Source organism: Chiloscyllium plagiosum, chromosome 29 (genome assembly GCF_004010195.1).
Source record: "Chiloscyllium plagiosum isolate BGI_BamShark_2017 chromosome 29, ASM401019v2, whole genome shotgun sequence".
NCBI lineage: Eukaryota > Metazoa > Chordata > Chondrichthyes > Orectolobiformes > Hemiscylliidae > Chiloscyllium > Chiloscyllium plagiosum.
The window spans coordinates 28,907,103-28,931,199 of record NC_057738.1 but is presented as its reverse complement, the minus strand read 5'-3'; the positions used below and the strand labels follow the sequence as shown (position 1 = coordinate 28,931,199).

Sequence of the window (24,097 nt, the reverse complement as noted above, 5' to 3'; positions counted from 1 at the left end):
CCATGTGCTGAAATTTCCTGAGGGTCTACGGTACCAGCAGGTGGCTTGGTGGAAAAGCACAATGGAAATTCAAGGGAGTCAACATCTGGGAAGAATATGACACATTTGAATAAATCAGTCAGGTCTACAGGATAAAGTTAAATAGAATAGGAAGTGATAGCAACATCATGGTGACGAAAGTTTTCAGTAAATTGAAATTTCAATTATTTCAGAAATATGTATTAATTAATAACATTTCAGTTAATTGCTCTGTAAAATAAGTTGACTTTTGCACAAGAAAAATGGCTAATTATTGAGTAAAAACTGAAAGAACTGTGGATGCTGTAAATCAGAAACAAAAACAGAAACTGCTTTAAAAGCTCAGCAGGTCTGGCAGCATCTGTGGAGAGAAATCAGAGTGGCCCTTCCTCAAAGCCAAATATTAAGTAGCTGATTGGTTTTTATTTATTTAAGCTGGTAGATCATTAGTCTAATAAACAGAAGCATGGCAAAGCAGCTCAGACTTGTGAAATGTGTATCATATTCCATGTGGGAACTCTAGAACATTTCTTGATCCTTACATGGGCAATAAAGATATCAGCTGCAGCAGCTTAACTTCTGGGTTTCAGAGTCTGAGTAGAAACTGGAGACACTGTGGCTCAGTCACATACTGTATATAATAGTAAAGGTTGATCTCATGTAAAATTTGGCCCCCTATCTTTGGCCAAATAACCTGGAATTTTCCATATATCACATGTAAAAATCAACCCTAGTTCTTCACAGATAACAGATCAATGTTTATGAGTCAGTGCGCCGACCATCATGTCCCGCTCCAGCATTCCAGTCTGCCGGTTGTTCCGTGATGCTCCCAGTCTTCCAGTCCACTGGCAGTTGTGTTCTGCTTCAGCTGTTTGGATTTACCATAATTCATTTTTTTTGTTCCTTTATTCGTTTAGAAATTAGTTGGGCTTCTGCTAATAATACGGTATTAATTTTGATGGGCCTGATTTTCAGCCTCTCAGAAGTAGTTTCCATGTAATAGTCAAACCAATAAATTTAATTTTAAAAAGTAGTCAAAAAATTTGACTATTACTCAAGTGTATACAGTAAACACATGCCAACCAAAGGGGAATGGATGACTGCCAGATATTCAAGAAAGACCAGGCAGTTAGTGCAGGATTCCATTGAACCTCAAACCGGTTCAGAATACCAATGGCTCCTCTGGGAGTGCAGCAAAAGCCATGTACAAAATACCATTTTTGACTTTGCTGAGCAAAGGGCAGAAGGAAAACTGAGAAAGCAACAGTGATAAGACATTCTATAGATAAGGAGCAGGCAAGCCTTTCTGCAGTGGCAGGCATAAGTCAATGATGCACACTGCCTCCCTGATACCAAGGTCAAAAATATCACTGAATGATGACACAAGTGTCCCTGGCCAATTTCAGTAACAAGGTCCTATCTAGAAAGTGAGATGATTCCTGCAAGTAGTGCTTAGGGAACTAGGAAAGAAACTAGCCAGCAGACCTCAAAGTTAGTAATCTCTAGCATTGCACTCAATGGAGTATATAAATAGAAGGATAATTCACATTAACAATAATCATGAAGCTGCCAGACTGCTGTTAAAAACAAACATGGAAGGCCTCTTATGGCACAGTGGTAGTGTTTCTACCTCTGAATTAGGAAGCTCAGGTTCACATCCCACCTGCTCCAGAGGTGTGTAAGGCCATCTCTGAACAGGTTGATTAGAAAATAGATTTGGAATCACATGACCTAATTGGTAATGCTCACCAGATTTATTGCTTCAAACATGTCAAATCTGCTCTTCTATCTTTTCATGCTATTCAATGGTCTAACAGCACAAGCGTTCCCCAGGTTTAAGATTGGATTGGGCTCAAGGCCCCATGGGAAATGACGGAAGAAAAACTCACTTGTATATATTGGAAACTTTCTGATAAACAGAATCATCAAGTACTGAATTATAGGTAAATCAATACCAGGACCAAAAGGCCTGGAATGTAGCAATAATGGCTGTATTTATTGCTGACAGAAATAAGCACTGCTTTTTGAAAGAAAAACAAAACATTCTAAATATAGCTATTCAAAACAGCAAGAATGGCCTGAAAGAAAATGGGTGCTATACTTCCTTCCTTAGATACCTCAGAACTACTTCTGTATCTTTAACGAGTTGACAGGAAGGTTGCTTGAAATTATGATCATCCAAATTCGAAACACTGCAGATCGATATGCTACCTCCTTATGAGCGTCCTAGCATTTCAGCAATGAAGAAGGTTAATTTCAATTCTTGTGGGAATTTCACAGGAAAGCTTGGGTGCAGCTCTTAGTTTTACTTCTATTTTGTGAAAGTTAGCAGAAAATTAATTTACAGTACAGAAACATAAATAAAGTGTGTTTAAATGCAACAATTCCACCCCGAATAGTGAACATAGCTTATAGATCTTAAAACACTTCACAATTCACTTGCTTCCATTAGAGTCTGTGTTCCTTTTGCACTGAAAAAGCAGATATTCCTTGATACTGCATGTAATTAGTGAAGTTTACTGGAGCATAGAGATTTGCAGCTAGTTCTATATCACTGCCTTCATATTCTCCATTGCTGTTTCCTGTTCTGAATATTAAGCCACAGATTAAACATGTGATTTGGTACACAATAGTAGCTGATGAAATGTAGCAATGCTGAAGTTTCCTCCTTCATATGAATATTTGGAAACACTACAGAAATAAAACTGGGGAAGAGTATGTCACCAAGGCAGGCACAAGCAAACTGACTGGAAAAACTCAGCAAACCCAGTGCAAACCTTTCATGTAAATAGTTATTGCTGAGCATTGATAATAGTGATGTATTGGTATTACAAATTGGAGCATTCTTAGAAGACAAACATCAGTCCGATAAAATGTAAAGCATTTTCAATGCAATCTTCAGCATCACTAGATTAAACTCAACGATGTGGCTTCCAACAACCACCTGATGAAGGAGCAGCGTTCCGAAAACCAATGCTTCCAAATAAACCTGTTGGACTATAACCTGATGTTGTGTGATTTTTTGTTTACTATCAATTTAGATCCAATTCACAGAATCATAGAATCTGCAGAACAAGAGACCCTTTGGCAGACTGAGTCTATACAATTAAAAATACACTACTACTTACATCAGTACCACTTTCACAAACTAGCCCTGTAGCCTTGCATGATATGACAATCAAGGTAGGTTCTTGTTGTGCTGAACCTACCAACAGTAAGTGACAACAGCTAGATCAGGAGCTAGAGTTACATTATCTGCTCAGATCAACATCAATCATGTATGGCAGAGCACGTGAAGCATTTGTATTCAAATTCACTCACACAACAATGCTTACCACTAACCACAATTATTTTCACAGCTTATAGGGCAATCAATTCATTTTAAGTAAGCAACTGGAAGAGTTATTCAAGAGGATTCTTCAATTTCCAAATTCTTTTTAAAAATGTTTGAAGTCAGTCTACATTCCACTCAATAAAATGATAGCTGATCTGCCTCAACATTCCTGCATTATGTTGCATAAGATAATGGTCCTGAAGCAGTTAATGTTGGAGACTGCATTAAGCTCCACCAATCTGAAGATGTCATAAATATCTAGTTGGGGAAAGGGAACCTATCTTAGGACCTTGTAGAGTAAAGCCCTTTTTCCTGGGTCTCCTCAGTCCCACTAACAATGCCTAATTTACTGATATAACTTGTACCTGATTGCCATCATGCAATAAACGCATAAGCCTCTTCTTAAGTCATACTACTGGCTTTCCTGTACCACTGTAAACCTAGAGATAAATTTATCTCTCCATCCTGGACGATTCCTGCCTCTATTCCTGATGAAGGGCTTTTGCCCGAAACGTCGATTTTCCTGTTCCTCGGATGCTGCTTCACCTGCTGTGCTTTTCCAGCACCACTCTGATCTAAACTCTGGTTTCCAGCATCTGCAGTCCTCACTTTTGCCCACTGTAAACCTAGTCAGCCCGTAGACCCAAATTAGTAAATGACTGTATATTTCTAAGACTGTATATTTCTACAGCTTAAATCTCAGTAATTGACACTACTAATAGAAACTGTACAGATTTGAATGATGTTACAAATATATAAGGTGCTCTGATATTATTTCTTGGTAAAAGGTAATGCTAGGAAATAATCTGAATTCTTATTGCTTTGCTCTTGCCTTTTAATTTGGTGAATAACTAAAGTATGTAAATCAACTCAAATGAACATTATCTTAGTGTATCAATTGCAGATCCTTTGCACAGAAGAACATCTTGCCCTGCCCATGTGTCCTGGGTGGGTGTTCGCTAAGGCTTGAGAATTGACTGCTGTGCTCTTCCAGCACCACTAATCCAGAACCTTGTTCTGTCACATGAAGAGTCATAGCAGAAAACTGGGACTCTGAGGGACAATGGATAATGAACAGCATTAAAAGAATGCCAAATCTAATTTAAAACATATAATGATTTTGTATAACCAGGTAATGGGTCTAGTAGAATGTATGAAACAGTCATGCATTTCATTGCCTTGAATTATGTTATTTATTCCTATTTATTATTGGTTGTCATTAGCAAATATTAAGTTAGTGAACCAGGCATCATGTAGTTGGCAGTTACTGTGGTTAACTACAGATTCAGTTTTGATTTGGGTGTTTTCAGTATAACCAAGAAAAAAAGTAACACGACTGCTCTATTTTCAATTGTGTTTCTAGATTCTCGCTACTTCAATCCATCAAGTTCTTTCTTTTCACTGGCACAATCTGCCATTCAGAACTCATCAAATTACCTGTTACCTGGTTTATCTCCAGCATTTGATGGTACCATTTTCGTTGAAGTGGGTGGACTCAGGGAGGAAAAGTGAAATGGAATTACATAAAAATTAAAAATTATGGACATTATCCTTGCATTGGTACTGTTCAAATAAAACTAGCCAAAATATGCTGGTGCCGAACAAAAGTATTTCCTTTTAGGATATCTGGTCGGCATGGACGGATTGGACCGAAGGGTCTGTTTCCATGCTGTACAGCTCTATGACTCTATGACTCTACCCTTGAGCAAATGAGAGTGTTAATGTTTTCGATTGGTTAATTATTTTGTCTTTAGATTGGGTCAGAGAAGACGTTTGCTGTCTTGTGAGGTTCCGAATAACTGAAATTAATGTAATTCACTCATTAAAGGTGACAGTTTTCTAAGTTAAGATAATTTTGTTGCTATACTTAGCCTCACAAAGGATTATTTTTCTACCTGGACAACTAATTTGTCTTTCTTAGGAGTTGCTAACTTACTTCAGCTAGTCACCCTTAGTTAGCATTTCAACAGGATTTGATATCACAGGAACCTGATGAGCAATTATGCATGATGCTCCTGCTCAATTCCAGTGAGCAACCCATGTAATGATGTTACAAGTTAGAAATTAGCAGGAATGGGTGGGAAATGGGTCTATTCCATTTTAATTGCGTGAACAAGGAGGAGTTATTTCCCCCACACTGTGTGGTGAGATACTAGAACAGGAATTCAAGTGGTTCGGTCAGGAAACATTGGTTGAGTTTAGATTTTTGGTATGGCGTAGATACCAAGTTCACAAATCTGAGCTGCAGATTTTGGATGTGAAGTACATACAGTTTTGGGGTTACAGCTGACATCATGTTGGTGAAGCTGTTAGTACAAGAATTCAATGCACACTTTGGACTATACAAAGTAGGCAACTTGTGAGTTTAGTCCATGTGTAACCCTGATGACTCGAGAAGAATCATTTTTGTCCTCAATGCTCCAAGGCCTCCCTATTAGCTTTGCTAATGGGTCACAGACCTGAAATTCTAATTCTGCTTCTCTCTCCATAGACGCTGACAGACCTGCTGAGTTTCTGTTTTTATGTGCAGGTTAGTTTTTCACTGTGGTCAGGGGGTCACTTAGCTCAGTTGGTTGGATGGCTGGTTTACAACGTAGAGTGATATCAACAGCATGGGCTCAATTTTCACACCAGCTGAGGTTACCATGAAGAACTTGCCCTCTCAAACTCTGCCCTTCGCTTGAGGTGTGGTAACTCTCAGGTTTAAACCACCACCAGTTGTCTCAGTCAAATGAGAGAGCAGTCCTGCAGTCTAGTAGGCAATGGTCACTGTAACTTTACCATGAGTTTCTTGTTGATATCTACCGGCCCCTGTTGAAGTGCTTGAGGAGAAATTGAGGTCTGCAGATGCTGGAGATCAGAGCTGAAAATGTGTTGCTGGAAAAGCGCAGCAGGTCAGGCAGCATCCAAGGAACAGGAGAATCGATGTTTCGGGCATAAGCCCTTCTTCAGGAATGAGGAAAGTTTGTCCAGCAGGCTAAGATAAAAGGTAGGGAGGAGGGACTTGGGGGAGGGGCGTCGGAAATGCGGTAGGTGGAAAGAGGTCAAGGTGAGGGTGATAGGTCAGACTGGGGTGGGGGCGGAAAGGTCAGGAAGAAGATTGCAGGTTAGGAATCTTCTTCCTGACCTCTCCGCCCCCACCCCAGTCTGACCTATCACCCTCACCTTGACCTCTTTTCACCTATCGCATTTCCGACGCCCCTCTCCCAAGTCCCTCCTCCCTACCTTTTATCTTAGCCTGCTGGACAAACTTTCCTCATTCCTGAAGAAGGGCTTATGCCCGAAACATCGATTCTCCTGTTCCTTGGATGCTGCCTGACCTGTTGAAGTGCTGCAAGGTAAGTTGGTGAAATCTGCAGGAAGTGTTGCAAGCAAAGGCAGTATGGTTGGTCAGTGGTTAGTACTGCTGCCTCACAGCACCAGGGATCTGGGTTCAATTCCACCTCGCCCTCCCTGTGTCTGCATGGGTTTCCTCTAGGTGCTCCGATTTCTTCCCTCGTCCAAAGATGTGTGGGTGAGGTGGATTGGCAAAGATAAATTGCCCATAGTATCCAGGGATGTGAAGACTAGGTAGATTAGCCATGGGAAATACAGGGCTGTAGGGTAGGGGTTTGAGTCTCAGTGGGAAGCTCTTTACAGGGTTGGCGTGGACTCAATGGGCCGAATGGCCTGCTTCCACACTGTAGGGATTCTATGATGTCTTGGTCCAGATTTCTCCAGATTCAGAACATTTGCTCCCAGCCATGTGTACTGACCTTGCCATCCTCCTTCACCTGCAGGTCAGAAAGACTGAGAAGAAATTGGAAAGAGGAGGACAACCTGTTTTCAGAGGGAGGTAGAACAAAGGTAGAAAGGCTCTCAGCTGGAGGTGTTATCATTTGAGTGTCTTTAAGGAGTAATTCACTTATATGAAGCTTAGTGAGGAATAAAGCATGCAAGTATTTCCTGAAATTTGCTGGTGTTGGCAGGCAACCTTTCAGCTCTAGAACAGTAAAGCTAGTAGCTGTGAAAGTGAGCTGTGCCTTTATTCAATAACACGCTTAGCACCAGATCCACAATACGATCATATTAAACAACCAGCAAGAAATACAGTAGCGCCTCGACTTACGAACTTAATCCGTTCCGGGACCCAGTTCACGAACCAAAAAGTTTGCGAACTAAAGCAATTTTTCCCATTCCTCGGATAGCATAAGAATGCTTGGACGTAGCAAAAACACTGTCCACAGCACACGCGCCAAAGGCGAACTGAATGAGATATGCGGGGCCAGAGATGCTTTGCGTTAAACAAGCGCGTAGCAAAGCAGAACAATGAAACCACGTGGTCGCACATGGGCTTTTTGCGTTTGTACCTTTGTTCCTACCTTGAATTTCATACGTACGTTGAAGCAAAATTTTATATACAATCCTGTTCGTAAACCGATTTGTTCGTGAACGGGGTCGTTCGTATGTCGAGGCGCTACTGTATGCTCATTGCCTTAAAACATGAAAAAGGTACACGTTAATCACATATTGCAATCTGCATACCAGTTTAAGGTCTTAGGCAATTTCCTCCCTTTGTATCGACACACACAATAACAAGTACTAATATGGTGCCTTTGCATTATCACACAGAATTTGGTACTGAGTCATATGAAGAGATAATGGGGCAAGTGACCAAAAATTTAGTCGGAAAGATAGGTTTAATTTTAGCATCTTAGAGGGGGGAAGAAATGGAGCTGCCAGTGTTTAGGGAGTGAGTCCCAGCGCTTCAGGTCTTGGCAGTCAATGCCTGTCCACCAATGGGAAATCAATTCAAGAAGCCTGAATGGGACAAATGCAGGGATCATGCCAAGGCTGGAATGCAAAATTTCAATTCAGAGAAATCAAAGGGTCAATTTTTGAAAACAAGGCTGCAATGTTTAAAATGGAGCCATTGTTTAACTTGAAAGTCATTTTAGATTATTGAGCGTGTGGATGATAAGTGAATGATTGACCTCAAATTTTAAAGGTTTGAGTTTGGGAGGAAAGTTAGGATTGCAGATGAAGGGCTTATGCCCGAAACGTCGATTCTCCTGCTCCTGGGATGCTGCCTGACTGGCTGTACTTTTCCAGCTCCACACATTTAGACTCTGATCTCCAGCATCTGCAATGCTCACTTTCTCCTTGCTTTGAGACAGTCAAGCCTGGAGATCTCAAACACAGGACTGCAGATTTTAGCAGAATGAAAATAGTGGTTGGGATTACTATCGGATGGTGTTAGAGAGGTGAATTGATGGCACAGATATTGGTGATATAGGGTCAAAACTGACCAATGTTGCAAACAACTTGACTCACCTCTGACAGCTGTCGACTTGAAGGATCATGTCGGTTGACAAGGAATGGAATTTAAGGCAAGGGACAAAAGATAATGGCTTCACTCTTCCTAATATTTTGATGGAGGAAGTTGCTGCTCATCAATGGATACTGGACAACAAGTCTGATAATTTAAAGACTTTAAAAAGGCTTACAGAGCTGGGGGGGACGTAGAACTGTTGTTGATGGACTGATATTTGGAGTGATTTCACCGGGGCTAAATGCAGCTGAGAAATAAGAGAGGGGCAAAAATTGATCTTTGGGATCACAAATAAGAATGGTGTGGGAATGGGAACAGAAACCATCTGAGGGAGTTTTGATTGCAATTGAATCGATACAATTGAAACCAGTTGATAACAGTCTCACTCAGTTGGCTGTTGGCAAAGAGACATTGGAGAGAGATGACGTAGTTAACCATGTCAAAGGCTATAGCCAGGTTGAGATGGATGAAGGAGGATAGACTACCTTCATAATCACATAGGATATCATTCATGACTACTGCTTAGGCACTTCCAAACAAATCTTTATAGTGGCCCAGAATTTGATGATAAAAGTAACATTGAACGTAATGTATACATTATCCTCGATGTTTAAGTAACTAGGCAATGTGGGATGAGGAAGGATACGCTCTGAGTTGCAAACTATACAAATTCAGTAATTGCACTATGAAATTCATGATCAATGTCATGCAATGGGGGGAAAGGGGAGTCAAGGTTGCTAGAAAATTAAGCCCCATTAACTATGTCAAGCAAATCAGTGTTGACTGTACACTGAGTTCTGACAATTTGCTAATATTGTATTAGTCATATTTTCATGACCTTAGGCCCCCGAGGAGCCTTTAGGAAGTTCCATTAAAAGTGCTATACAAATAAAAGTTGTTGTTGCTGCTGCTGGGCGTAAATGATCATCTGGAGTCAGTCCATGGGGCAAATTCGGGTAAGCAGACCTGCACACATGTAATTTAACCTGTTTGACTTAATCCATGAAACAGAAGTGGAACAAAAATATTAGGCAAGCTTGGTTTTGTGTATGTGATCCTCTGCTCTGATGTCTATTCATGCCTTATGCATGTGATTTCTATACATGTCTGAAATATAACACAGACAGATAACTGCTCAACAAATGGCACAAAGGAAATTAAGTTGACAGAAAGCAAAAGAAAAACAAACTGCCAAAGAATACTGAGTCATCACCTGCATTTGAAAACACTTTTTTCAATACTTTAAATTCTCTTTTGCCATTTTCTTAGCAATCCAATTATAAATTAGTGCAAATGAGGTGGTTATGATGGATAATTAGATTAGATTCCCTACAGTGTGGAAACAGGCCCTTCAGCCCAACCAGTCCACACCGGCTCTCCGAAGAGTAACCCACCCAAACCCATTTCCCCTCTGACTAACGCACCTAACATTATGGGCAATTTAACATGGCCAATTCACCTGACCTGCACATCTTTGTCCTGTGGGAGGAAACCGGAGCAAACCCACGCAGACACAGGGAGAATGTGCAAACTCCACACAGACAGTCGCCTGAGGCTAGAATCGAACCTGGGAACTTGGTTCTGTGAGGCAGCAGTGCTAACCTTTGAGCCACCATGCCGCCAATGATGGGACTTCTTACATCATTAAACATTGGCAACTCTTTTCACTGGCTGTTAAGAAATTAGGTGGCTATTAAAGTGGGCAGGGGTATCTCACTCATATCACATTACCATCTACCTGATTAGCATGACCTAATCAGGCAGGCAACTGCTGTAGGCTTAGAAAGAAAAACAGAAATTGCTGGAAAAGCTCAGCTGGTCTGGCAGTATCTGTGGAGAGAAATCAGAGTTAACATCTGAGTTAGCTCAGCTGGTCGAGCAGCATCCGTGGAGGGAAATCACAATTAAGATTTGAGTTAACTCTGAATTCTTTCCACAGATGCTGCTAGAGCTGCTGAGCTTTCCCAGCAATTTCTGATTTCCAGCATCTGCAGTCCTTTTGTTTTTTTAGCTGTAGGCTTAGATATTCTTCGTGAAACAGCATAATTGGGACTTGGAAAAATAGTCACATAGTTTAAACAAATGTAGGGAGCTTCAAACAATCAAGGGAACCTGATCAGGAAAGAACCATTAAATGGATGAGTAGGTAGTAGTACACTCCAAAGATCGAGAATTTTTTTTTTGTCATTCATATAGCTGCATGGTAATGTTGTGACCGTTTTGATGATGGTAGATGATATAATTACTTGTTGCTGGCATTTTCTTCTCTGTCCCAACACCTGTTATTCCGTTTTGGACATGTTATCAAAAATAATACAGGAGGGTGACATATTGTGCATATCTCAAAAGGTAACAGTCTGCAGACACACAGCAAGAAATTACTGGAGAAACTCAGCGGCTTTGGCAGCAGCTGTGGAGCGAAAGCACAGTTGACATGTTGAATACAGTGATACTTCTTCAGAACAAGAACGCAGGTCTCTGGACGTGAAATATTAACTCTACTTCCTCTCCAAAGATGCTGCCAGACCTGTTGAGTTTCTCCAATAACTTCTGTTTTTGTTTCATATCTTCAGCATCCACAGTTCTTTGTTTTATGAAGTTCTCATTTCTTCCCAATAAATCTTATGCAAACTTTATACAAATAAATTAATACCTTAAATGGTACTTGGTATGTCTGATGAAGTCTGAAGAGTCATTTAGACTCAAAATGCTAGGTTGCTTTCTCTGCATGGATGCCGCCTGATCCTCTGTGACCTTCAGCATTTTGGTTTTCAGTCTTTCCTACCATTGATTTGGGGATTTCAAACAGCTGCCAGGGTCAAAGACTGTAATCTATGGAAGAGAACAAAGCATTAACTACATAAACTCTGCCCCTTACTTTGTCTCCCTTTACTTTCCTTGTTTTGTATTGTCACTTTGTTTTCAGATGACATTTCTGATTCTGCCATTCACACTTCCTTTCGACACTTCCTTTCTTTTTGTACCTGTTATACTACCACTACCTTTTGCCTTGCTTACAGTTTTTCTGCTTACTTTCTCTCTTTTTCTCTTCTATCTTCTATCACCCTTTTGGCCTGTTTTCCACATCTGCATTATCCAGCCTCTGTACCTCACTGGCCAAGTGCGACTTTCGCACAGACACCTGGGAATCACTAGAGCAAAACCGTCCAAAGTGGAAGAGCAACATTTGAGAAGACATCAAACACCTTGAGACTTGCTATCAGGAAGAAAGCAAAGCCAGGCGAAAACAGGGAAAGGAGCATGCTGCCCCACCCACCCCTTCTCATAACCACCACCTGCCCCAAGTGTAACAGAGCCTCCAGTAGCCACAATAGTCTATACAGCCACCTATGGACTCACCCCGAGAATGGAAGAGAGTCATCCTTGTCTGTGAGGGACTGCTGAGGATGACTTGCTTACAACTTGAAGTCTTGCTAAAATCTCACAACCCTGATGGAAAAAATCACACAGTTGAAATTTCGGGATGAATTTTCCTGACATATTGGCAATGGTTTGGGAGGTGGGAGAAATGGTGAAATGATGAAAGGAAGGAGTGGGAGGGGGAGGTATCTGGAAAGAAGGATGACATCTTCCAGTGGTCATACCATACTGCTAGGGGCAGGTAACGTGGTAGATGATAGGCAGGAAATATATGGTTACTCATGCAGTTTAAGATGCTAAAAGGATAAGTAAGTGCAAAAGTCTGATTTGGCTTTATTTTCACCAAGAGATATTAACTTGGGCAAGTCGGTGGTGCTGTTTGGTCCCTTGAAGTTATATGACATAAAAGGCAGCTAAAATAACATTACAACGACATTTATAAACAATTTAGGATTTGGAAATTATATGTTGTTCCATCATTCATTGACCTATACAGTGAGACACTTTTGAGTTTAAAGACTAATGATATCTCTCAAATGGTCAGTGTTTTTGATGAAAGATGACCCACATTGCTTAAGTAATTAGTATCAGACACATAACAGGGTAGTGTGACATACTCCATGAAAGCAGTAGGGTTTTCCCTTGTTTTTTTTCTTGCTTCTCCCTGAAGTATACATAGTGTGAGGGTGAGTAGGAGTTGGGAGGACGGAAGAAATGCGTAATCATGATGCTAGTCGTTTTTCTGGACATTTGTTTCTCCATGTTCGTTTCGCACATTGTTCAGCATGCAGAGGAGAATCTGTTAACTGGTGTGACTAACACAAACAAAGTATGATCTGGCTATAATATTTGTTGAGATTATTTTTTAAAACAAACTGGCAGGTACTGGAAATGTGGAGCAGATGAAAGTTTTGGAAATACATTGGCATATATAGATTACATCTTTTGTTTAAGTCATACAGCACGGAAACAGACCTTCAGTCCAACTCATCCATGCTAACTAAGCTAGTACCATTTGCCTGATTTTTATTGAATTCAAATTCTGTCATAATGGCATTTGAACCCTGGTCCCAGGACTTTACCTGAGTCTCTGAACATAAGAATATAAGAATATAAGAACTAGGAGCAGTAGCAAGCCATCTGGTCCTTTGAGTGTGGTGCTGGAAATGCACAGCAGGTCAGACAGCATCCAAAGAGCAGGAGAGTCGACGTTTCTGGCAAAAGCCCTTCAAGGTATGCCTATCTTGAAGAAGTTTCTCTCCTGCTCCTCAGATGCTACCTGACCGGCTGTGCTTTTCCGGCACCACACTCTCGACTCTGATCTTCAGCATCTGCAGTCTTCACTTTCACCCATCTGGTCCTTGAAGTCTGCTCCACCGTTCAATAAGATCATGGCTGATCTTTTTGTGGACTCAGATCTACTTACCCTCACTCTGACTGTATCCCGTATTCCTTTATTGTGCAAAAAAAAATCTACCTTAGCTTTAAAGAAAGTTTACTGAAGTAGTGTCAACTACTTCACTGGGCAGGGAATTCCATAGTTTAACAACCCTCTGGGTGAAGAAGGTCCTTCTCAATTCAGTCCGAAATCAGCTCCCTCTAATCTTGAGGCCATGCCCTCTTGTCTTAATTTTACCTGTCAGTGGAAACATCTTCTCTACTTCTATCTTATCTATTCCCTTCATAATTTTATATGTTTCTATAAGATCCCCCCTCAATCTTCTGAATTCCAATGAATATAATCCCAGTATACTCAGCATCTCCTCATAAGTCAACACCCTCAACTCCGGAGTCAACCTAGTGAACCTCCTCTGTGAACCAGAATAGCACTAATTTATCCCCACTGTTAGCTTCTTGTCAGTCAAACACTCCTCTATCCATGCTAAAACTTTACCCCTAACAACATGCATCCTTATCTTATGCAGCAACCTCTTGTGTGGCACCTTGTTGAAATCTAGATAAACCACATCGACTGGATCCACTTTGTCGATCTTGCTTGTAATATCTTCACAGAATTCCAAAAGATTTGTCAAGCATGGCCTGCATTTCATGAACCCATACTGTGTCTGCCCAACAGGACAATTTCTATTAAGATGCCTTGTTACTTCTTCCTTGATAATTGACTCAGGCATCTTCCCCACTATAGAGATTAAGCTAACTGGTCTATAATTCCCCATCTTTGTCTACCTCCCTTTATAAACTGTTTTCCAATCTGCTGGGACTGCCTCAGACTGCAGTGAATTTTGGAAAATTACAGCCAGTGCACCTGCTATTTCTCCTGCCATCTCTTTAGCACCCTAGGATGCATTCCATCAGGGCCAGGAGACTTACCAATCCTTAGTTCCATTAGCTTGCCCAACACAATCTCTTCTTTAATAATGGTTTCCAGTTCCTCATCGTCTTTGTCAATTACTGGCACATTATTAGTGTTCTCCACTGTAAAGACCGATACAAAATACTGTTCAATGCCTCGGCAATTTCATCATATCTCATAACTAAACTCCCCTTCTCATCCTCTAAAGGTCCAATGCTTACTTTAGTCACTGTTTTTTATTTTATATATTTATAGAAACGTTTGCTGTCTTTAATATAAACTTTTGTTATCCATTTTTAATAGAAACATTTGTCTTTATCTTAAGATTAGATTAGATTAGATTACTTTACAGTGTGGAAACAGGCCCTTCGGCCCAACAAGTCCACACCGACCCGCCGAAGCGTAACCCACCCATACCCCTACATTTACCCCTTACCTAACACTACGGGCAATTTAGCATGGCCAATTCACCTGATCTGCACATCTTTGGACTGTGGGAGGAAACCGGAGCACCCGGAGGAAACCCACGCAGACACGGGGAGAACGTGCAAACTCCACACAGTGAGTCGCCTGAGGCGGGAATTGAACCCGGGTCTCTGGCGCTGCGAGGCAGCAGTGCTAACCACTGTGCCACAGTGCCGCCCAAAGATATTAACTTGTGCTATCTCTAGAATAATAGCCCAGAGATAATATTACCAGGCCATTGCCTCTTCATGTGTGGTGGTATAGGCAGCATTGAAGTTACTTTTAGATTTTGTATGAATATCCAGGAGGGTAACTTGAACCATAGACATCTCAGGTTGACTGAGTGGAGTCATAACTCTCTAATCTACAATTTTAGCAGCTCCTGGGCTTGCAGCAAGTTCAAAAAAGTATTTGTGCAATGCAGATATGGATTTAAAAAAAATCTATATTGGGTAAGAAAAACAATCTCATGAAGTTCACTTGAAATTCCTTTTAAAGGTTTTTTAAAATATATTAATACGTTTAGGAGAGATTTGTTTACTGAGAGCAACAAGAATTTTTTTTATTCGTTGACAGGATGAGGCCATAAATGGCCAGGTCAGTTTTTATTACCTATCCCTGAGGGCAGTTAAGAGTTAACCACATTGTTGTCGGTCTGGAGTTATATGTATCCCAGACCAGGTAAGGATTCCCTGAAAGATATTAGTGAACCAAAGTTTACACGGAGGCCTTCTGCAATTATATTATTAGATATTAAAAGGCAATGTCAACTGTACTGAATCAATGAAATCAATGCCTCCTTGACGATGTATTGTACTGTGGACATAAAGTTACTGCGAAGCACTCGACGTTCTTGCAGGATAATTCCTCTCTTTGCCTGCTGGTGCTCTTGCACCTCAAAACTACTGTCGCCCTAAGATAATCAGAGACCAGCAATGGCCCATTGAATTCATGAGCAGAAACTTAAAGTGGTCTGGATGACATTGACTCTGGCAAAATTTGTGACAGAACTGGATGAGAAGGGTGAGGCTGATCTTGAAGTCAGGATCATCTTGTTTCATCTTTTATACTTTTGACAAGCGATGCAGTGAGTTTCTTGTTGGGAAGCAGGGAGTTGCCAATTAAGGGTAATTGCTGCTTGTTAAATGCCTTGTAAACAGCCCCCTTTGCCTCATTAATATTTAGCTTTCTATTGTACAAAATGTACAAAACAAGCTGGATGTCAATAGGGAAATCAGCTTGCCATTGCTCTGAAGGACCTCCCAATTGTACATCACCAATCAAATCTCAGGGCATGCTCCTTGGTCACAGACCACACATGAAGCCTATGTCCACCAACCCTGACATCCAACGTTCCAGCCTCTAAGAACCTTCGTGGCACATCTCTGATGCACTTATAGGCTTCTGCACTTCAATACTGCACCTTGGCTGAACTGGCAACCAGCAACCCCTCTGGAGCAACTACACGAACCCAGCAGTCAATGCCGTAGTCAGTGTGCTGATGTCAATCATGCGTGGAATCTTGGAGTGGCTATGCAGCTTAGAGGGATCATTGCTGACAGCTATAATTGTAATGCTGCAGCAGGGTTGTTCTGTGTTCAGGAACACATACTCAGCTCAGGAACTGAAACAGAGTGTATCTCCCAGCTCTTCACTCACTCACTTTCATAGCATTCACTTGCTCTGAACATACCCAGATACTCAGTAGTCTTACCCTGCCTTACCTTTTAGTGCTTTGACCACCCCCCATCTTAGCCAAAGATACCAGGCTCATAATGCTTCTGTCATTCCTTGCCATTTCGTACTGGCACAAAGCCAAGAAGTTTGACATCGAAGTCAACAGAGATAGTCTTTGGTCAGGGGTTCTGGCACAGTAAGTCAAGAGCAGCCATCATTAGCAGTGCGGGGGCTCGGAAACCATCACTCAGCTACTTGTGGTGGTTAGAGTCAGGATGCTGCCCACATAATGGACGAGGTGCCAAACATTGGGCAGTGTACACTTGTCCTGACTCCTCCTGCTCTGCTGTCAGTTGTTTTTCTACTGGAATGAGGGGCAGACAGGTACTATGGGAGGTGAAAGTGAGTGGAACAGCTATTACTTTTGATGCGCGTTGGCCCAAGCAAGTGATCAAGGCTGTGCAGAGGGCAGACATGGTTAGTGGCGGCAGGAGTCAATCAGAGAACCGAGGCAGGTAACAGCGAGTGAGGGAAGATACTGCAGGCAATAATGAGAGTGGGGAGCCTGAGCTTTTGTAGGAAGTGCATACAGTAGCAGAGTGAGGCATTAGAGAGACATACCCTGCCATGTGAGCTTCTTCCCATAGTACTGGGCATCTCCCCTAAGACACCAGAAACTGGGTGGCAACCTCAGACCAGTTTGGAATGGTGGCCTCCACCTGCTGGTCCCAGGACACGGGAAAGGTCTTTGTTTACACCACTTCATCCAAAGGGAGGTCCAGGCCTCCACAATAAAATGGGGCATCAAAATTCCCATGTCTTCCGAGTCCGGAGCAAATATCAGGAACCATGCAGCCAGCTCCAGACTGACACTGCTTGGCCAGATGGACAACAGGTCAGATGGACAACAGGCCAGGTGGACAACAGATAGACAACAGGTCACATGGACAATAGGCCAAGTGGATAACAGGCCAAGTGGACAACAGATAGACAACAGGTCACATGGACAACAGGCCAGGTGGACAACAGATAGACAACAGGTCACATGAACAGGCCAGGTGGACAACAGGCTTTTAAAGATGGTCAGACATAAGGGATGCTGAATACAGGGATATCAACTGAGTGATGACCTGTCTGGGAACGGAGTGTGGTAAAACCGGACCAGAATTAGACGTGAGAGACACCATTGTGCTGGGATAGGTACTTGATGAGGTTAGTTTGGTAAGACATAGCAAGAGATCTTGCAAGGCCTTAAATACAAAAAAAAACTTGATGGGTCTGGGATTTTACAAAAAGGTATGATTCAGCCTCATGAAAATATATCATTGGGCCTCTACAGGTTACCACCTTTGTGTCTCTGATGTCTGGGGTCTGCACACCAATCATCACTGCCAGTTGCAATATTAAAATGATTTCAGGCAATAGATGAGAGGCCAACTCAAAGCAACATTCTTATGCAGTCCTATCAACCTTCTGTGATTATAGTACGTCATTGTAGCAACGTCCAATATTCTCGTGGAGTTGCTCATTTTTATGATTAGGTGGTTAAATACTTTAAACAATTGGGGTTGGAAGCGACATGTACAATGTTGTTGATAAATAGAGCCAACACATTCATAAAATAAGAGGGTTGAGATTTCTAAAATAGTAGACACGAATTTCACATAAATGGATTCCTGCATTTCTAAGTAGTATCACAGAAGATACTAGCGTTAGTGGTAAAGTCACTGGGCTAATAATTCAGAACTGCAGATTAATGTGCTCTGGAGGCATGGGTTTGAATCCTGCCCATTGCAAATGGTGAAGTTTTAATTGTAACCATTGTCCGTTGTTGTTCAAATATCCTTTAGGGAAGGAAATCCGCCATCTTTGTCTGGTCTCACCCACATGTGACTCCAGATCTACACCAATGCGGTTAGCTTTTAACTGCCATCTGGGTAATGTATGCTGGTCTAGCCAGTGATGCCTAAATCCTGTGAATGATTTTTAAAATGTTAATGCAACATTTGGTTTATTGCAAGTATAATAATCCATTCACAGCAACCTGCTCAGCAGCTTTCTGTGTGATGAGGAGAAAGAAACAACTTCCATGCAGCAATCATGTGAACAAAATATCTGAAAATTGTACTACCATCTATTTTGCGAATTAAACATTGAAATCAGTTCTTTATTTTTGTTGAAACAGAAGTTCTTCTAACAGGTCCTCGTTCTACCCACACAAATCATTGCAGAAAGCCTCTTATGTGTGACCTACACTTGATTTGTAAAAAAAGGAAGTTGTGCTAATCTTCCAACATACAGTGTAATGACATCATATTTGATAAACTACAGTAAGGGCAGCAACAGGAAACAAAATAAGTGACTTTTAATCCAATGCTGAGCACTTAATCATGATTATTAACTCATAACCTGACAGGTATATTTTTTCAGTGCTATGATAGAATATGCAGGTACTAAAAACCAGAAAGGAACAATACACCATTGCTCTATCTTTCTTCCATCCCAGGATAATTGAAAGAATAGTGGGGTACGGGGTGGTTAGTCCTCGTGGGTGCAAAGCAGGCATTTTTTAACGACAGTAAAAGCAATCAAGCGACAACTGTGCCAAATTGTCTGTGGACCGCAAAAGGGTGGAGCACAGAAGAAAATGAACAGATAAAGAAACAAAGTCTGAGGCAGAACGAGCAGAAACAAACTGAATGAAGGGCGAGCTGCAGATAACAACGGTCTAGTTAACAGTTCATGAACTCAAAAGGGGTAGCTCCTGCCTGATCGACACCCACAAACTTTTTGAGGAACTGGCTACCCGATTACAACTTTGGAAATCCCTGTGACGTGGTGCACCTTAACTTTAAAACACCCTTTTTAATGTTCCAAATGAATGAATATTAAGTCAGACCTTTGGGAATTCAGGGTAATCCCTGGGAATAGATGAGAGACTGTCTAAAGGACACAATACAATGCGTTTGTTTGAGGAGTTATTGGAGGTTGTTGAGGTTTCTGTGGGATGGAGAGGAGGGACGGTGTTCTTGAGTTATAGATAGGAGATGGAGGATGTGGGATATTGGGGTGTGGGGTGGGCGTGAGGCACTTGTTCTGCAACCTCTATTGTTTCTAACTTACATCAACGATCTGGGCTGAGAAGCCAAACTGTTAAACTTTTAAAAAATGTTAAACAATGGAATAGGAAGAGGTAGACCAGAAGTTAGTGCAAGTTTGACAAAATATGATGACAGTGGCAGCATGTTTAAAGTGGGAAGTGAAATCAGAGAATAGATATATTCTGTGAAAAGTGATTGATGACAAAGAAGAACACAATGAGACCCGCTCAGGTTATTGTCCATTACATTGCCTATTCATGGGAAATCAATGAAGATCTATATATCGGTGAAATGTTCTTAATATATCTATAAAAATCTTTAGTTATTAGCTTTAAAGTTCTTTGCAAAATCTTTAATTCCTTCTTTCACTTCTTATTTATTTGCACCCTTACTTTTTGTAGCTTGCTCCGTTACTGTCTCTCACGACATTTGTTGACTATGGCTGCTTAACTACACAAGTGAAAGAGTTCGGCATGATTTTATCATAGGTTTTGGGACTTTTGTTATGTGCTGCCCTTAACTGTGTATTTCCAAATTGCATCATTCCGATCAGGAGATCTGTACACACTCTGACTCATCTTGCATCTTTTGTTGTTCCAAAATATGTCACTAGATTGGCAGGCTATTTACCACATACATATCTATTCCACCTGCCATCATTGCACTGTGGCTGCAGTGTGTCCCATAGGTAGGATGCACTGCAGTATCTACGAAGCCTTAATAGCTATCCCAAACCCCATTCTCCACAATCTAAAATATCAAGGCCAACAAGAGAAAAGGAACCTTATCAAAGGCTTTACTGAAGTCCATGTATACCACGTCAACTACCCTACCCTTATCTACATGCTTGGTCACCTTCTCAAAAAACTCAGTGAGATTTGTGAGTCACAACCTGCCCTTGACGAAACCATCTTGACTATCTGAAATCAAATTGTTGCTTGCTAGATGATCTTCTAAACAATATGGAAGAACTTCCATAGCTGCAATGTCCTTTTTCATCAAACAGGGCAGTAATTTCAAGAAGGTAGCAATCCTGTAAAACACAGGCACATGGTTTGCAAATTCCACATCCTAATTACTAATTCCAGCCTCTATTCCCACAGTTGTCTTAACAGGATCAAACTCAATGTAACACTCAGCTTTGAGCTGGCCCATCCCTACTTCCTGCACCTCTCCTCTGCCTGTTGCTACTGCAGCCTTCAGTCCTTCAGTACCCTCCATATTTCACTGTTCAAATGTTACTGTGATTTGTTTCCAGCTACTTCCTTTGTAAACGCAAACATATTCAGAATTCTGCTTCTCCATGAATCCTGGCTATTTAAGGGTTCCTGGCCCCCAGTGGCTCAATGTTTATCCTCTGTGTTTAAATACCTCTAATATCCTGACTCCATTCATCTCGGTAACTTCCTTCACCTCCCCAGAGTACCCTGTTCCTCTCACTCTTGTCTTTTGCATATCCTCTATTCACTCCACAATTATCCTCTTATTCAGTGCAGTTTCCAATATCATGCCTCCATCTTCGAGTGGGTCTCATATGAGGGTCCTTTCTCAAGTACCACTGTCAGACACAACTTCAATGTTTGGCTGAACACAGTTGATAAGTCTCAAGGAACCTGAATGATATATTCCCACTATTATCTGTGAATGATACTCAGGCTCTCCTGACATATCAGGACCTGATCGCCCCCAGTCTCTTCAGTGGATTGGGGAACCATTCTCTCATCCACTCATGTTGGGACAGGATCTTTCTGCATCTGTCTTCCATCCCCACCTCTGGTATCAAAACTTGTTTGGAGCTGGGCTGTCAGCACACTGGAGATCCTGTCCACTAACAGAGAAAAGTGCTGGGCTCTCGGTCTGTTGATGAGTCCACTTGCTTAGCACACTGCCACTATTTATCTGTCATTTCCTGCTCTCCAATGCCAATTGATCCCTATGTTTGATCTCAGAAGCAGTCAAGGTCAGAAACGCAACTCACACTTACTACATGACAAGACTTTATTTCATCATTTCGCATGCTCCCACTTTTAGCATTCAGTTTTTCAGAAGCACATCATGTGCAGGAATTAAAGTAACCAGATATTGGTAGCAGTGTTTTTTTAACCTGGTTAGGTTCCAACTTCTGGAATTTCTTCCTGAAACCCTCTCATTTTCCACACGCCATTCCTTCTTTAAGATATTCGAAACCCATATCGTTATACCTCTTAATATCTACTTCTTTGCAGTTTGCCATCCGTTCCTCCTCTGAACTTGCATCAACTTCCATCACTCCATTTCTTATACCTTTCAGGTAGCTAGGGACATTTCTTGACCTTCAAAATGCTGAACAAATGCTCAATTTTTTCCATGGTGGTTTTCATGTTATTGTATTTGAACGGCAATCTAAAACTTGATAAATTCTTAGAGGGCCAGGCAACAAAAGTAGCATTCAATGAGACACTGGAGGGACTGCAGAGTTGGGCTCAGAAAGCTGGTATTAGAGAGGTGAAAGTCTGCAGGACAATCAACCTACTTCACATCCACTGTTGGCCCTGGGATAGTTGCTGTGCAGAATGTCCAATGCAAAGGTCTGAGGGCAGCCAACACTGGCTTCCAAGTCTCACTCATATTACTTGAGTGAACGGCCAATAGCTTTCATAGCTCCAGAGGCAAATTGCTCATTTTAATACAGTCAGGACTAGGAAGTCTGTGGACAGTAACCTCACCTCCTGTCTCCCCAAAACCTGTCCACAAAGTACAATGGAATATTCTCAACTTGCCCGAATTAGTGCAGCTCCAGAAACACTTAAATTGCTCAACTCCATCCAGGACAAAGCAGCCCATTTGGCAAGCATCCTATCTGCCATCTTCAAAATTCACTCCCGCTACCATAGCTCACTGCAGCAGCTGCATCTCACATTTCGTGTAAAGTGCACTACAACAACTCGCCAAAACCATTTTCAAAACCTGGTGACCTCTAAAACCTAGAGGGCAACAGGAACACTGCCAGCCATATGTTTCCCTCCAAGTCTCACATCATCCTGACTTGGAACTCTATTGCTGTGTCCTCAGTGTCACTGGGTTAAAATCCTGGAACTGCCTTCTCAACTGCACCGTGGATTTTCTGGGAACAGTTGGACTATGGTCACTGAAGAAGGCAACTCCCCAGCACCTTCTCAAGAGCAATTAGGAATGGGCAACAAAAGTTGGTCTTGCCAACAATACACACATCCTGTGAAAGCATTTTTTAAAAGGGTGCTATTTGCTTTACTGGCAACAATGTTACGATTTGTGCCAGAGTGGGGAGTTTGTGAGAGACAAATGGGATGGAGACAGTCTTCAGATCCTCCTGGATCCACAGTTTGTAGACAGAAAGAAAACATTAAACTGTCTTTTTGGTGACCTTCACTTCATGGCATGCTGCACAATTTTGTAACTCAGAGGACACCACCTGGGCAGGAAAAGTGGAGGAGGAGAAGGAAGAGGAAGAGCAGCAGGAAGAGAGGGGGCAGCACACCCACCCAGTCCCCTTAGCTGCTAAATTTCTCAACGACTCATCAAAGAGGGTTTCACCTAAAACAGCCCCCTCATCTCCCTTACACCAGCCATCTGCCCATAGAACAACTGTCCTCTTAATCACCACTCGCGCACGCTCACACTTCTAGTCTCATTTACACTAGCATCAAGCTCAGATGAAAAACAATTGCGAGAACTCATTTCCAATTTGGTACCAGTCAACATGCAGAATTATGAATCATTTTGTTGCTCATTAAACTTTTCTTGTGCTACTATGAAGTATTTGATCAGGAGACAGAATCTAATCACCTCCCGTTGACATTCAATAGCATGACCATTGTTGAATCCTCCACTATCTATATGACTGGGAATTAACATTGACCAGAACTTGAGCTGGACCAGTTTTATAAATACTAAAGCCACAAGGGCAGGTCAACTTTTGAGAAATCTGGATTCATAATTAATCTTCTGTCTCTCCAAAGCTTGCCCATTACCTAAAAGTTACAAATCGACAGTGTGATGAAGTACTCTCCACTCCCCAGGCTAGATGCATCTACAACGGAACTCAAGAGGCATGACATCATCCAGGGAGAAAGAAGCTTGCTTCAACTGCACTCCTTTCTGCTTCCAATACCAATGTACTGGAGAGAGATATCAGTTTGTACTATCTACAAAATGCACGGAACCGATTTACCAAGGCTCCTTTCTCAGCACCTACCAAACTCTAAAATCTCCCACAAGCAGGACAAGGACACAGCAATATGGGAACATGACACCACCCTACAAGTTCCCCTCCAAGCCACACATCATCCAGACTTGGAAGAATACTGCTAATGTTTATTGTCACTGGGACAAAAAGTACTGGAACGCCCACCCAAACAGTGCAATGGGTGTAATTACACCCATGGAGTGCAGCAGAAAGTATAATTATACCTCGATAGAGTGCAGCAGTGGGTATAAGTACACCCCGATAGAGTGCAGTGGTGGGTATAATTACACCC

At 41.7% G+C, this 24,097-nt stretch overlaps 1 long non-coding RNA gene across 1 annotated transcript in view; it reads right to left on the bottom strand.

Annotated features, from left to right (window-relative positions):
• The window catches only part of LOC122564460, a 91,901-nt gene that overhangs the window by 6,716 nt on the left and 61,088 nt on the right, over positions 1-24,097 (bottom strand). Inside the window, exon 2 of the long non-coding RNA XR_006315918.1 lies at positions 11,317-11,495. This is a non-coding gene — a long non-coding RNA (uncharacterized LOC122564460). The remainder of the gene's footprint in view (positions 1-11,316; positions 11,496-24,097) is intronic.